General features: G+C 39.6%; 1 protein-coding gene across 4 annotated transcripts in view; it reads right to left on the reverse strand.

Moving 5' to 3' along the window:
• Mast2 (microtubule associated serine/threonine kinase 2) overlaps window positions 1–17,037 on the reverse strand; it is a 140,607-nt gene that overhangs the window by 117,319 nt on the left and 6,251 nt on the right. The gene's annotated exons all lie outside the window — the stretch shown is intronic.

Genomic DNA, 17,037 nt, shown 5'->3' on the forward strand with positions numbered 1-17,037 from the left:
GTCACAGGAAAACGTGGAAGAGGCAGTCTTCTACCATGTGAGCCCCAGGAAGCAAAACCCGGCCATCAGGCTTGGCGACAAATACCTTTAGTCTCTGAGTCAGCCCAAGCATGGCAGCTGGCTTTAAAATAAACCACTCCAGTTGTCTTGTTTTCCCAGCATTTGGTTTATTTCTGTTTTCTTTCAGAACTGTTGGTTTGTTCATTGGCTGTCTTTGTCTTCTGCTCTGCTCCAGCATCTAATTTTGTGCTTTGCCTGTGACTTCTGCTTGCTACAATGTTCCTTAGTTTAAATTTTGAGTGCTTGATCATAAAGATGCTGAGGAGACATTTCCCTCTTCATCACAACAGTGTGAAAGTAGGGGAGCACCTTCATAAGGTATAACTGCCTCACCCCAAAAATCAACAAAACATACCCCACTGTTCAAGGAATGGAAGGAACCTCTTTGGCTCATCCAGAAAGATGCACATAAAGGGTGTCTTGAGCCTCCTCATATTACTAGAAGTGTGCAGGGCAAGCCCAAGATTCAGTAGTAGAAAGCAACCCCAGGGTCAAGAAATGAGAGCTATTCAAAAACGCAGTACATAAATAACTTCCAACACAGAGATCTTGAGTCAGTATTAAAAAAAAATCTAACAATTTTTCTAAGTATAAAACAGAGGAAGAGGAAATTATTAAAAATATTTGGCAGTTGGTACTCCAGCTAATTTTACACATAATTGTATTAATTCAATTAATAACTTGTAAAATTGGTTGGGGGTTTAGCTCAGTGGTAGAGCTCTTGCCTAGCAAGCGCAAGGCCCTGGGTTAGGTCCTCAGCTCTGGAAAAAAAGATTAAAAAAAAATAATAAAAAAAAAACTTGTAAAATTAGAAATAAATCTACCCAAAGATAATCTGGCTGTAGATTTCCCTCAGTGGGAAACCTTCCTGAATTGGGTTTTGTGAGGTTTTTATTCCTGCTGCTGTCTTGCTATCATGCATAGGCAATCTGCTTTAATCTAAAGCATCTTTAAAACAATTGTGAAATTGGTAATTGGAGAGATGGCTCAGTGGTTAAAAGCACCAACTGCTCTTCCAGAGGTCCTGAATTCAATTCCCAGCAACCACATGGTGGCTCACAACCATCTGTAATGAAATCTAATGCCCTCTTTTGGTATGCATGAAGACAGCGACCATGTACTAAATAATACCGTGTAATAAATTAATTTAAAAATATATAATATAAGAGGTTTGTTTGGTTTGTTTTTTTTTTTTATTTTTATATTCTACGTATTGGTGTTTTCCTGTATGTATATAGGTATGATGTATGTATGTATGTATGTATGTATGCATGCATGCATGCATGCATGCATGTGTAAGAGTGCTGGATTCCCTGGAATTGGAGTTACAAACAGTTGTGAGCTGCTGGGAACTGAACATAGGTCCTCTGGAAGAGCGGTCAGTGTCCTTAACTATTGAGTCATCTTTCCAGCCCCTTTTCCATCTCTCCAGCCCCAAGTGTATTTACAATCAATCTAGGTTAGGATATTTAAAAAAAAAAAAAAAACCTATGGTGGCACACAGCTTTATTCCCAACATTCAGAGAGCAGAGGCAAGCAGGTCTCTGAGCTCAAGTCCTTCTTGGTCTTCAGACAAAACAAAAGGAGGAGGAAAAAGAGAAGGAGGAGGAAGAGGAGGAAGAAGAGGAGGAGGAAGAAGGTGAAGATTGTGCCATAACTAAAGATAAAATCTTAGTATCTAATACAGAACAAAACTGAGTATCAAAGACTGTTAAGGCCAGAGGGAGAGAAGGAATATTAAAAATGTCCATGTGTGGACCAATGAAAAGAAAAAAAATTTCGCAATTAGTAAAGAAATATATCTAATAAAAATTTTTTTAAAAATTTCAGAATCCCTCCTCTCTATTAAAATGAAATACAAGGACAAAAAATGGAGCAGAGACTGAAGGAAAGACCATTCAGAGACTGCCTGACCTGGGCATCCATCCCACATGCAGATGCCAAACACAGTCACCACTGCTGATACTAAGAAGTGCTGGCTGACAGGAGCCTGATAGGAAGTCTCCTGAAGAACTCTTCCAGAGCCTTGGATACACATGGAGATGCTTGTACCCAACCATCAAACTGAGCATGGGGACGCCAATGGAGGAGTTAGGCAAAAGACTGAAGGAGCTGAAGGGACTTATCTGGCATCAATATGAAGGGAGGCACTCGGTCCTATGAAGGCTTGATGCCCCAGTGTAGTGGAATGCGAGGGGTGTGAGGCAGGAGGGGTGGATAGGTGAGCACCCTCATAGAAGCCGCTTCTATGAGAAGTGTGGGATAGAGAGTTTCCAGAGAGGAAATCTGGAAGGGGGATTACTTATGAAATGTAAATAAATAAAATAACCAATAAAAAATAACCAATAAAAAAATGTCCATGTGTAAAAGCATCTTTTTCTAAGTAGTTCTATAACTGGGACAGACTGAAGCCAGTATAACATGCTACGTACAGCTTGTCTCTCACTTTTACTGGCCCTTCCTCACATCTCAGAAGGAAATAAAACTTTCTTTGTTTTTACTGAATACTGATTTAATGTAATCCTGTCACGTATTTCATGTCATTGTTTTCATGTATTTGAAGTTTTGGCTTTTTTTTTTAAATGTATCTTTGTGAGTCTAAATTAGCATGGGCAGAGGCTAGAAAGATAAGTCAATAGTAGACTGCTTGTCTAGATAAGTCAGCAGGTAAAAACACTGGCTGTTCTTCCAGAGAACCTGGGTTAAATTCCAGGAACTCACATGGTGATTTACAACCATCAGTAACTCCAGTTCCGGGACATCAGATGCCCTCTTCTGGCCTCTGTGAGCACCAGGCACACACATGGTGCACAGACATGCAGGCAGGCAAAATACCCATTTATTTATTTTGTATTTTATTAAGACAGGGTTTCTCTGTATAGCACTGGCTGTCCTGGAACTCCATCATCTGTAGTCCAGGCTAGCCTTGAATTCAGAGATCTGCCTGTTTCTGCCTACCAGTGCTGAGATTAAAGGTTTGCCCCGACCATGACTGACCCTTAAATAAAAGTTAATTGATTAAAAACAATGAGGGCAAAATTTAATCTACTACCATCTATTTCTACTACTATCTACTATATCTACTACTATCTATTTCCTGAAAATAACTAAGTAAGGCAGTCTATGGTCATTATACTTTTACACTGTTTTAAAACTTAACAGAGCTGAAGCAAGACATAATGATCCCAGCACTGCCCTCTCTCTCTCTCAGGCAGATGAATCTGAGTTTAAGGCAAGCCTGGTCTACAGCACAAGTTCTAGGACAAAGCTAAAGAGATGACTCAGAAGTTAGTTATACAGTTTTTGCAGGGGACCTAAACTTTGTTCACAGCACCACCATCAGATAATTCGCAATTGCCTGTAACTAGCTCCAGAGAGATCCAATGCCGCTGGCTTTCACACGTATATACACATATGCACATATATAAAATTAAACATAATTTAAAAATCTTGTTGTATATTAGAATTCTCATTCTAGATATGCCTTATTAATTTAAGAGAGGTGTGTGTGTGTGTGTGTGTGTGTGTGTGTGTGTGTGTATAACCTTGTTTCATAAAATAAAACACAGCCGAGGGAGGGGGGATACACACATTTTAGGATTTTAACGGCTACTGCCTCTCTAGAAAGACAAAGCTTTGCACTGAGCGGTGGTGTCACACACCATTAATCCCAGCACCGGGGAGGGAGACAGAAGCAGGCAGATCTCTGCGTTCCAGAACAGACAGTGCTATACAGAGAAGCCCTATCTCAAAAAGCAAACAAACAAAAAGAAAAAACATTTTTCAAAGTCCTTATCTTAGCCAATTCCAGTACTAAAAGGGATTTTAAAATGGTCATTTTTGGGCTGGAGAGATGGCTCAGTGGTTAAGAGCACCGACTGCTCTTCCAGAGGTCCTGAGTTCAAATCCCAGCAACCACATGGTGGCTCACAACCATCTGTAATGGGATCCGATGCCCTCTTCTGGTATGTCTGAAGACAGTAACAGTGTACTTATATATAATAAATGAATAAATCTTTAAAAAAAAAAAAAAAGCATTAAAAATGATCATTTTTAAATGAATTTATTACTGCTTACTCAGCATGCTTACAGGTTTACAAAAGACATGATGTGGACGAAGTATTTCCAATGCATTTCATTCAATTCCCTCACACTGTTTTCTGACCTTCTGGCACTCACACACAATGCCATGGCACACATACTCACAAATACATCAATAAATGTAACTTTAAAATATTTTGTAAGTCTATCAAATAAGTCTATCAAAGCTATCCTTGAAGGGCTGGAGAGATGGAGTTAAAAGCACTGACTGCTCTTCCCCAAGTCCTAAGTTCAATTCCCAGCAACCATCTGTAATGAGATCTGATTCCCTTTTCTGGTGTGCATGAAGACTTATATACATAAAAACCCTATCCTTAAAAATAAGGGAAACGAAGACACTCTCATGTGAACAAAAGCTGAAGGAGCCACCACTGCACCCACCCTGTCAGAAATGCAAGATAAAAATTATTCCTGCTAAAATTAGATTTCTTTTCTCCTTAACTATCCTGGAATTTGTTCTGTAGACCAGGCTGGCCTTGAACCCAGAGATCCCCCTGCCTCTGCCTTCATACTATGTACAATCATCTGCTGCCACCACATCCAGATCCTCATGTTAAAATAAAGACAGTAAACAAAAACTAAGCTCTCCTTTAAAAGCAAATAAACAAAAAACTCAGTAAAGACAACTTGCATGGGCAAATATGAAAGCCCATATCTGTATTTCTGGTTTATAATCACACCTATATCTACCTACCCTCCCTCACCTCTCTCTCTCTCCCTCCCCCTCCCCCTCCCTCCCTCCACTTTGTTTTACTTTATGAGACAAGGTTTCTTATATTGCCCACACTAATCTCAAACTTACTATCTTCCTGCCTCAGCCCCAGCTGAAACTTACTGCACCAGACAACTGGGGTTTTTTTTGTTTTTTTTTTTAAGGTTTATTTATTTATTATATATAAGTACACTGTAGCTGTCTTCAGACACACCAGAAGAGGGCATCAGATCTCATTACAGATGGTCGTGAGCCACCATGTGGTTGCTGGGAATTGAACTCAGGACCTCTGGAAGAGTAGTCGGGTGCTCTTAACCACTGAGCCATCTCTCCAGCCCCAGACAACTGTTTTTAACCTACATGATTTAAAGGACAACAGCATCTCAAAGATTAAAATTTTATATTACTGGATAAACAATGTATAAAAATGTAATTTGGAAAAAAAAAAAAAAAAGAATGACATACATGGGTAAAGGAGTTATATACAAATAAAAGCTTTGGAGCCAGGCGCGGTGGGATGTACCTTAAACACCAGGAGGCCAGAGCACCAAGACAGCCAAAGCTATTACACACAGAAACCCCATCTCAAGAAAGAAGGAAGGAAGGAAGGAAGGAAGGAAGGAAGGAAGGAAGGAAGGAAGGAAGGAAAGGAAGGAAAGGAAGGAAGGAAGGAAGGAAAGGTAGCTGCACAGGGGTGGTGCCCACCTTTAATCTTAGCAGTCAGGAATCAGAGGAAGGTGGGTCTCTCAGTTTGAGGCCAACCTGGTGCACAGCAAGCTTCCTGGACTGCCAGAGCTGTTACACAGAGGAATCTTACATGGGGGGGTGGAGGGAAAAAAAAGAAGAAAAGGAGGAAGAAGAGGGAAGGAGGAGGAAGAGGAGGAAAGAAAGAAACGTTTTGCATCCAATTAAAGTTAAATTGATACAATTCAACTTAGTAAGAAATTTAAGGGTTGGAGGATGTAGGTCAGTGGTAGAGTATTTATTTACCTAGCATATCTAAGATCATGGTTTGATCCCTAGCACAGTAAAAAATAAAAACAAATAAATTTAGGTCGTGTGTGTGTTGTGTGTGTGTGTGTGTGTGTATTCTCCACAGTGACCAGAAAAACAATAACTAAAAAAAAATGACATAAAAAGCAAATGAGAAAATAATCAAATAGTTCTCAATCAATCGATCAATCAACTAACAGGGTACTAAGGATCTAGCTCAATTGATAAAATGCTTGTCTAGCGTGCACAAACCCCTGCATTCTATCCCCAACAATTCAAAAACAGGGAGTAGTGGTAGCACATACTTTTAGTATTAGGGAAGTAAAAGTAGGAGAATTAGAAGTTCAAAATTATCTTCAGCTACAAAGTCCAGTCTATCCGTCCCAAAAACAGCAAGGAGGGGCAAAAGAATGATGGCTCAGTGGTTAAGAGTTCTAGCTGATCTTCCAGAGGACCTGGGTTCAAATCTATCATCCACATGGCGAATCACAACTGCTCCAGAAAGATCCAATGCCCTTCTGTAGGCATTGTATGGACATGGTGCAAATGCATACAAGCAGGTAAATCACCCCTACACATAAAATAAAAACAAATAAAACCTCAAAATTATATTTTTTAATCATCAGACCACAAAAGAAAAAGTCAGAGGGAAAAAAATGTCTTAAGGTAGGGCATAATGTGATGGACCTTGAGTCCCAGTACTCAGGAAGCAGAAGCAGACAGGTCCCTGAGAGTTTCAGGCTAGGCTAGTTAGTCTACACAGTGTGTTCCAAGCCTGCCAGATTGTGAGATTCTGTCTCAAAACAAACAAGCAACTTTTAAATACACTTGATAAAATACTTTTATGTACAATTACAAATATTCTTAAAACAAAAATGTTAAGCCCTCAGCAAAGAAAAATAGAAATATCTTTTAAAAGCCAAAAGGAACCAGCTATAGCAGCACATGCCTTTAATCCTGGCAGGCAGGAGGCAGAGGCAATGAATTTGAGGCCAGCCTGGTCTACATACATGCAGAGATTCTCAACCTTCCTAACACAGCTAGCTAGCTCTTCATGTTGTGGTCACCATCAACCATAAAATTATTTCAGTTGCTACTTTGTAAGTGTACTTTTGCTGTTGCAGAATGTAGTATAAATATCTGTGTTTTCTGTTGGTCTTAGGCAATCTGTGAATGGGTCATTCAACCACAGGTTGAGAACCTCTGACATAGTGACTTCCGAGACAGACAAAGCAACATAATGAGACCATGGAAGATGAGGGATAGAGATTTTTAGAACTGAAAAAAAGGAAAGAAACTGAATTAGAACACAGAATAGAAAACATTCAATATAATCAATCAAGAGAAATAAGATTGAAAACTATAAAAGAGATTCAAGAACCTGTAGAATTATTATAACAAAAAGATGTAAAGTCCACAGTACCCATTTCATAAAGAACAAGACGAGCGGACATGGCACTAGAGAAAGCAGTTACTTTTTCCAAATGTACCAAAGACCTATAAACCTACAGTCCAAGGAGGTAAGGAAACTTCAACCAGATAGACTCAAAGAAATACATAAAAAATACAAATTCTGAAAAAGCATAAACAAAGAGAAAAGTATGAAGCAGTTGGGAGAAACTCACTGTAGGGGGAAATTATCTGAAAGAAAATTTTCTCATTAAAAACTAGTCCAGGGGGTGGGGGATTTAGCTCAGTGGTAGAGCGCTTGCCTAGCAAGCGCAAGGTCCTGGGTTCGGTCCCCAGCTCCAAAAAAAAAGAAAAAAAAAAAAAAAAAAAAAAAGAAGTCCAGAAAAAGTAGTACACTTACAAAATGTTGAAGAGAAACAAGTCAGCCCTGAAGCAACGGATATAAAAATATCCTTTAAAAAGGTAACTAACAGAATCTGTTGATAGCATACCTAGTCTAGTAGAATGACTAAGGGAATTTCTCTGCACGAAAGGGAAACCAAGAAAAAAAACGCAACAAAATCAGAAAAAAAAGATTCTGTAGATAGATAAATACATCAGCCATTTCTTCTGCAATCTATGGTTTTAAACGTTATTTTAAAATGGCCTGGAAAGCTGGCTTAATTGGCAAAGTGCTGCTACACAAGCATAATGTTAAGAGTTCCAATTCCCAAAACCTATATAAAAAGCCAGACTTCAGGCAGGTATATGTAGAACGCCTGTAGTCCCAGCACTCAGGAGGCAGAAGCAGGTCAATTTCTGAGTTAGAGGCCAGCCTGGTCTATGAAGCAAGCTCCAGGACAGCCAAGACAACACAGAGAAACAAACACTGTCTTGAAAAACCAAACAAATAAAAAGCCAGGCTCCAAGACTGCCACCCCAACATTAGTTAGGTAGGAATGGACAGGGACAGAGGCAGGAGGTTCACTGGCCATCTACTACTTGGTCAAATCAAGCTTAGGGTTCAATGAGTGTCTCAAAAAATAAAGGCCAACACTGAGAAGAGGCAGCAAACATCTATCTCTGACCTCACAATACACCTACCAGTACATATTAATACACTAACCAGTACATAAACCATACAAACACAACACAACAAATATACCCCAAATGAAAAATTTAAATATATTTATGATATAGAACACAAATCAGAACTATAGGATAAGAAAGCTCAAGAAAAACTTACAGAGAAAAATACAATCTAAGAAATTAAGTAATATGAAAGAATTAATAAAACAGACAAAGCCTTATGAGATTTTTCTTTCCTATATAATGGAAAACTTTTTAATTTTTTTTTACATTTTAAGTTTTGTGGGTGAACTCACTCTTTTTATCACCACATAATATTTTTATAAACTATTTAGGAATTTCATACAATGCACCCTGATCACACTTGCTTTACAATCCTCCAAGGCCAATCCCCCACATACCCTTGAGGCCTCCCTGACACAAAAAAACAAGACCAAGTCCAATTTGTGTTGCCCTGACTCTCACTGGAGCATGGTCACACTCCCAATGGCCAGCCCCTTAAAGATAAATGGATCCTTTCTCACCCTCACCCCCAGCCTCACTAGAAGCCACAACTGTGGAGAGCTACACTTCAGCATCTTTATCACAACTTTTATGGACTCTCTTCGATAGCTTCCTGTCTGGACTGTTTCCTTAAGGGGACAAGGAGGGTTGTCACAGCAGCCTTCAATGTCTCTCTTTCAGTTATGAGCCTGCAGCTGTCCATAAACTGCAAAAGAAGCCTCCTTGCCATACAGCCTGCGGCAGCACAGATCATGAGCTTCCCACATGATTTCGGGTAGCAGCAAGGACCACGGACATCAACGTGACCTTAGGCAGCAGCACAGAATCATTGACCTCTACATGACCTCGGGTGGCAGCACTCAAAACAGACATCGACATCATAGTCTCTGCGATAGCCCTGTCATAGACATCAGCACGGTCTCAGGCAGCAGCATGGGACAAAGACATCAGCTGGAGATCTTCTGAGGAGGCTTGATCCAGAAAATGAACCACTCAGTCTTTGTCTTAAATACCTTGCTACTTAGAGCCAAGGAAGTTGTGTGATTGGGCAGCAAGTTCAGGTACAGAACCTGATCAACCACGTGCAGTATATATCCCTCTGTCCACATATGAGGGGTGGGAGGCACTTTTAAAAGCATCTCCCCATAAGACCTTGTTTCACTTGTTCTGGAGATACTGCACACTCTGCAGCCTCGTCCTCTACTGCTGCAGTTCCCCATCAAATCCTCTGTGAGCCTCTCAGGCTCCTTGGAGCAGCTCAGGGTGACCATCATTTTCTAATTCACTCTTTTACGATTTGTTGTTATTTTATATGCTTGAGTGTTTTGCCATGTGTACCACATGCATGCATGCCTAGTGTCCCCAGATATCAAAGAAAAGCATTGTATCCCCTGGAATAAAAGTTAGAGGTAGTTATAATCCACCAGGTGGGTACTGGGAATTGAACCCAGTTCTTGGGAAAGAGGAGCTAGTGTTCTTAACCACAGTGCCATCTCTCCAATTCTTAACCATTTCTTCAGCCCCAAGACAGTCATTTTTATTTCAAATTCAAGCCTATTATACTACAAAGAATTCAAGAATTCAAAGCCTGCTTTTTCTCCATAATATATCTAAATGATATGAAGAATTGCAAGCAAGCAATTAGAAAAAAAACAAACAAACAAAAAACAGAAAAAAATGTTTTTAAAACACTGGGATGAAGCAGGTTAAGAACCTCTACTACTCTTGCAAAGGACACAAGTTCCACTCCCAGCACCCATGCTATATGGGCTATAACAGCCTGTACTTCAGCTCCAGGGGGATCCAATGCCTCTTCATGGGTGCTTGTGCTCACACACACACACCCCTACACAGACATACATACATTATAAAGAAAATAAAATAAAAAACACAAAGGTGTTTAAATCCAGTAGTAAATAAATAAAAAGTAATAATAACCTGACAAGAGTTGACAAGGACATAAAGAATCATTATTGACATACAAATTGGAAACCAGGCATAGTATTTCACACCTCTGGCACATTACTCAGGGACCAGAGAGAAAGGTGGATCTCTGTGAGCTCAAGGCCAACCTGGCCTACATATTCCATCCTGGCCAGCCAGGACTGTCTCAAAATAAATACACATAAATATGAACATATGCATATTTGGTATAGTCACATCAAAAACACTTTGAAAATAACATCCAAGAAGAGAAACTCTTGAACATGTGCAAAAAAGATAAAAAAGGCTTAAGATTATTTATTGCAGCACTACAATAAAGAGGATGGAAATAACCTAAGGAATAAATTGATATTTATTCACAATATACCCAGCACTTGACAGACAGATCTCTGTATGTTACAAGGCAGGCTTTATCTATACAGAGAATTCTAGGTTAGATTATACCAGGTGTATATAGACGGTCTCGAAAAAAATGGAAAAAGGTAGAATGAATAAATCAAAATACTACTACAGATTAAACAAACTGATTTGAATATAATAACATAGATCAAGACTGGCAAACCAAATCCTACCCAGATAGGCAGCTAGAAGTATTTTTAAAGTTTTTTTGGGGTTGGGGATTTAGCTCAGTGGTAGAGCGCTTGACTAGCAAGCGCAAGGCCCTGGGTTCCGTCCCCAGCTCCAAAAAAAGAAAAAAGAAAAAAAAAGTTTTTTTAAGATTTATCTATTTTATTTTTATGAGTACACTGTAGCTGTCTTCAGATACATGAGAAGAGGGCATCAAATCTCATTACAGATGGTTGTGAGCCACCATGTGTGGGAATTGAACTTAGGACCTCTGGAGGAGCAGTCAGTGCTCGTAACAGCTAACTCAATCTCTGTAGCCCTATTTTTTTATGTTTTAAAAGTAGGAAAGCAAATACTTCATGAAATATTATCAATATGAAAAAATATTACAAATTACATGAAATTCCAATTTTAGGGGCACTATGTAGCTTACTGGATCATTTAGGGGTTTTTTTGTTTTTGTTTTTGTTTTTGTTTTTTTGGAGACAAGGTCTCAGGTTTTCCTAGGCTGGCCTCAATCTCTCTATACAGTGAAGGAAGACTGAACTTCTGATGCTGTGTCTGTCTCATGAGTATAATACACCATCACATCTGCTTTACAGTGCTGTGATTAAGCCCAGGGCTTCAAGATATGCTAGGCAAGCCCCCCTGTACACTAAGCTGCATCCCATCCCATAAGCTAATTTATCTGCACAGTTACTATCACAATCCAACACTAGATTACAATCAATGCCTCATGGGTATAGGGTAAGCAAAGAGAAACAAGTTTTTTCAGATTTCCTTAAATCCAAAATGGTGGCAACTCAAAATTCTGTGGGCTCTGAAAGAAAGAAAAGAAAAGTAAAAATTCTACCAACGACCCTGAGGTTGGAGGTACAAGCTGAGAAAACATGATCCCCTTCCTAAGCATCTACATAATGTCCTAAGCCTTCTAGCAGTTAACTGTAGGCCTGGAACTGATTCTGGAAGTAAATTAAAAGTAAGAGTGATTATGCTGGCCCATCATCCACTTTGTCATCATCCTCAGATGAGCTTACTAGAACCTAGAGAATGAAAAAGTGTCTATCAGGCTAGGTCATTCTAGATGTATCTATTACAGCAACCAGTCAGCTTCCCTAACTAATACAAAGACCAAAGTCTGAGCTAGAATAACAATGTCTTTCTTTTACCAGTCAAAGGCAGAAACTAGGGGTTGGGGATTTAGCTCAGTGGTAGAGCAGCTTGCCTAGGAAGCGCATAGGCCCTGGGTTCGATCCCCCAGCTCCGAAAAAAAAAAAAAAAAAAGAACCAAAAAAAAAAAAAAGGCAGAAACTAAATATCCCAGGGTTACCTGAACAAAAATCATATTAATAACATCCCTTTGAAATAACTTTAAAAACTATTACCAACTATAGATAAATGTTCTGCTTCATAAATCATTCCTAAATACCTAACAGAAAGACTAACGATACTAAAAAGTAGCTCTGCTTTGGTGGGATACAGGCAGAGACACTATATACCTCAGAATTTAGAAGGAAGGAAGGGCCTCTAAAGCTTTGATCTCAACTACATTTTCAAATCAATGGAGATACATCCCATTCTAAGACAGGTTCTTAATAAAGAAAACCGGTGAAAGTCAGAGAAAACTTTCAAGAATTGGTTCTCTCCTTCCATCCTCCCTCTCCCCCCCCGCCCCCAGCTGAACCGAACCCAGGGCCTTGTGCAAGCACTCTACCACCATCTTTTATTTTTAAGGGAGGGTCTCTTCTGCTGTTTCCGCTGTGCTTCACCCTTCAAGCTAGATAGTCCATGAGCTTCTGGTTGATTCTATTTCCACCACCCATCTTGCTCCCCGAAATGCTAGAATTGCAGATACACTTTTTACATTGGCTCTAGGTATCTAACTCTGGTCACCGGGTTTACACAACTGCCTACCTACACCCACTGAGTAGTCCCAACAGCTCAGCAAGACTCTTATTTTAAATACCAGAAGCTGTGACCAAACTACCAATAGAAGATAAGAATACAAAGAGAAAAGAGAGTGAACTGGAGAGTTCTTTTGGAATGGATAGTCAAGAAAGATTTCTTTAAGAAATATTATGGGAGGGGTTGGGGATTTAGCTCAGTGGTAGAGCGCTTGCCTAGCAAGTGCAAGGCCTTGGGTTTGGTCCCCAGCTCCGGAAAAAAAAAAAGAAAAAGAAAAGAAAAGAAAAAAAAAGAAGTATTATCTCAACAGACATGAACAAAGTAAGAAAACCATCTGTACACACCCATCTAAAAAAAGGGAATTCCAGGTACAGAAACCATAAGTGAAAAAATTCCTAAAGCAATAGTAATTTTTAAAATGTTCTCAAGTAGACAGAAATGCTTACTGCACTTGGGAACCACCACGGCAGCCATAGTGACTAGAGCTAGTAAACAAGATGAGGAAATGAAGCCAAGAGCCAGATAACATAAAGTGTTATAGGACAAAGTCATCAGAACTTTGAACTTTGATCTAAATTATGATGGAAACAACTGTAAAGGTGTTTTTAGTAAAGAGACAAGCTCATACTTAAGGTTCTACAGAATGATTTTCTACATGCAAAATATCACAGAAGAGACCATAAGAATAGAACAAGAAGATCAGTTAGGAGATGCATAGGAACTTACAAGAAAGATTTAATAGGGTAAGACTATAAAGACTCTGTAGTCCTCCTACCCACCCACCCCACTCCAGCCCCGCCAGCCCTGGCAGGATTTCTCTTGGCTGGCCTCAAACTCACAAAGATCTACCTTCCTCTCCCTCTCAAGTCCTGGGATTGAAGACATAGGGCCCACCACCACCCTGTCTTACAGTACAGAGAAATGGTGGGAACGTGTAGAGCAGTTTCCTCAATCTGAACGTATACCCAACAGACACGAGGGACTGACAGTAAAATGAAAGGTTAAGAGCAGAATCATAGGGCTTGCGGGCGGCTCAGTAAAGGTGGGTAAAGAACTTGTCACACAACCTGATGATAATTGAGTTCCATCTTTAGAATCCACATAGCATGAGAGAATCAATTCCCTCAACTTGTCCTGTGACCTCCACTTGTGAGCAGAGGTACACAGAGTGTACCTTTGAATGAAAAAAATGGCCTCCTTAGGATCACAGCGACTAGCACTACTGAGAAGTGTGGCCTTGTTAGAGGAAGTATGTCACTGTGGCAGGCTTTTTGGGGTTTCAGGTGCCCAAGCCAGGCCCAGTATCCCTCACCCTTCATGCTGCCTGCACATCCCATGGAGAACTCTCAGCTCCTTGACAGCACCATGTCTGCTTGCATGCTTCCATGCTGCCCATCATAACAATAATGGACTAATAACCTCTGCACTTATAAGCCAGCCCCATTAAATATTTTCCTTTTTAAGAATTGCCAGGGTTGGGGATTTGGCTCAGTGGTAGAGCGCTTGCCTAGCAAGCACAAGGCCCTGGGTTCGGTCCCCAGCTCCGAAAAAAAGAAAAAAAGGAAAAAAAAAAAAAAAGAGAGAGAGTTTAGTTGGGGCAAACTAAAACCATGGCTCAGTGATTAAAGAGCACTCACTGGTTGCTCTTGCAGAGGATCAGGGCTCAATTCCCAGCACCCATTATTGAAGCACACAAATGTCTACACCTCCAGTTCCAGGAGATCTAATACCCTCTTCTGGCCTCTGTGGGAACCAGGCATGCATATGACACACAGACATATATGCAGGCAAAATACCCATACGCATTAAAAATAAATAGATCTGGGCTGGAGAGAAGGCTCAGTGGTTAAGAGCACTGGCTGCGGGTTGGGGATTTAGCTCAGTGGTAGAGCGCTTGCCTAGCAACCGCAAGGCCCGGGGTTCGGCCCCCCGCTCAAAAAAAAAAAAAAAAAAAAAAGAGCACTGGCTGCTCTTCCAGAGGTCCTGAGTTCAAATCCCAGCAACCACATGGTGGCTCATGACTGTCTGTCTAGCATGGGATTTGATACCCTCTTCTGATGTGTCTGAAGACAGCAACAGTACTCACATAAATAAAAAGCTTTAAAAATAAATAAATCTAAAAGAAAAAACTCTCTAAAACAGCAGTTTAGTTTGGGGACATGTTAGGCTTAAAAGATCTATAGGCTATTCAAGTGGAAATGCAGACTAAACTAGAAACAAATCTTAGATCAAGAGAATGGTCAAGAACAGAGAAATAAATGTGGAGATTGTCAAACCAGTAGAACCTGATGACATCTCACAGTACAAATAAAAGAATCATACTGAGCACCCAAAAGCACTTCTGATGAGACAGGATGCAAATCACCAGACCCTGATAACAGAAGTCAACAGGAAACAATGATCAACTTGTCAAGTCCAGCTGATCACAAAGTGAAGTGAGAGGAGATTTAATGAAGACAGACTATCATCTGACTTTCTCATAGTCCAACAGTATTTAAAAGGGGGAAAGGATGTAACAGAATGTGACAAATTAGTCAAGACCATTTAAGAAATACCATGTCTGTTAAGTTAGTGAAAAATAAAAATGGGTGGTGCCAAATATGAAGCAATTGCAAGAACAAATTTAACCTTTAAAAAAAAAAAAAAGATAGGTCTCACTACATAGCTCTGAGTAATGAGAATTCTGGAATTTTGGTTTCTTTAAAAATCACAGAAATGTTATAAGGACATACTTTCATTTTAATCCCAGGTGTAGGGATGTGGGGTTGCTTCAGACTGTCCAAAGCAGCTGACCATTTACCTTATGCTCTAGCAGAAGTGTGGTTTTGCCAGCTGCAAATTATTGTGTGACATTTGGAGTTCTGGGAACTTTTCAAAGGGTACATAAATTCTAGAGCTCCAAGGCAGTGGTGGTGGTTGTTCATTCAGGGGTTTAGTTGTTCTGTCTGTCTCTGTCTCTCTCTCTCTCACTCTCTCTCTCTCCCTTCTTCTCTCCCTCCCTCCCTCCCCCTTCTATCATTCTTTATCTAGTGATAGGGAGTGAAATGGGAGTTGGGGAGGAAAGGGTGGGGAAAAGACCCCACAAAGTAACGAAGACTGATTTGTGTCATCATACCTGGTAAAATTTTTATTTAATTATGCAAATTTATGAGATACAATACACTGTTTCAATACATGTCTATTGTGTGTAATAATCAAATTAAGGCAATTAACAGAGCGATCACCCCAAACAATTATAGTGAAACATAAACTTTGTATTTTTATCTATGTAATATAAAACTGCAACTTTGGACCTACAGACCAATCTCTCCCTATCTTCATCAGACTTTAATAGTCACTAGTTTCCATTTCCATAAGACTGACATGTGAGATCGCACAGTACTTTCTGTGCCACATGTCCTCTGGATTTATCCATTACAAATTATAAGCTTCTATCTTTTCATAGCTTAATTGTGTATATGTGAACATATATCACATTTTAACTGTTAACAGTTGATTTGCCTGTCTTGGCTATTCTAAGTACAGCCATTATAAACCTAGGGTTGCTGCTTTCTCTAAAACATATAGATTTAATTTCCTTTGGGTATATAATCCCAAACAATAGGATTGATGGGCTTATAGAAGTTCTTTTTCTGTTTTGTTTTATACACATAGTTCCTTACATATTCTTGATATTATTCTGTAAATCAGATAATTGGCAAAAGTCTTTTCCCATTTCATAAGTTCTCTTCACTATTTCCCTAACTTTGCAGAGCTTTTCAATTTGATGTAAACCATTTCTCAAATTTTGCTTTTGTTTCCAGAACTTCTGATCTTATACAAAAATCCTTGCCTGGTTCAATGTCCTGAAGGATCTCCCTCAAACATTTTTCTAGTAGTTCCAGGTTTTGTATTTAACTCTTGAATTTATTCTGAGTTGATTTTTGTGTATGGCGCTAGTTTCCTTCTGCATGCGCATATCCAGACTTTTCAGCACCACTTATTAAAGAGATTGTCCTTTCTTCAATGTACAAAGTTAGCACCTTCTTCAAAAATAAGTTACCTGTAGGTGCCTGGATTCAAGCTCTAGGTTCTCCATTTCAGTTTACTGGCTTGCATGTCTCTTTCTATGGCAATATCGTGACATTTTGATCATCATGGCTCTCTAGAGCTTTTTTCCCTCATTATTCTTTTAGATTTATCTTTAGGTTATATATGTGAACGCTCTGCTTGCATGTAAGTATGTACACCAGGTGTGAGCAAATGGCTATGGAAGCCAGAAGAGGGCATCACAT

The sequence above is a fragment of the Rattus rattus genome, chromosome 1 (genome assembly GCF_011064425.1).
Source record: "Rattus rattus isolate New Zealand chromosome 1, Rrattus_CSIRO_v1, whole genome shotgun sequence".
Classification (NCBI taxonomy): Eukaryota; Metazoa; Chordata; class Mammalia; order Rodentia; family Muridae; genus Rattus; species Rattus rattus.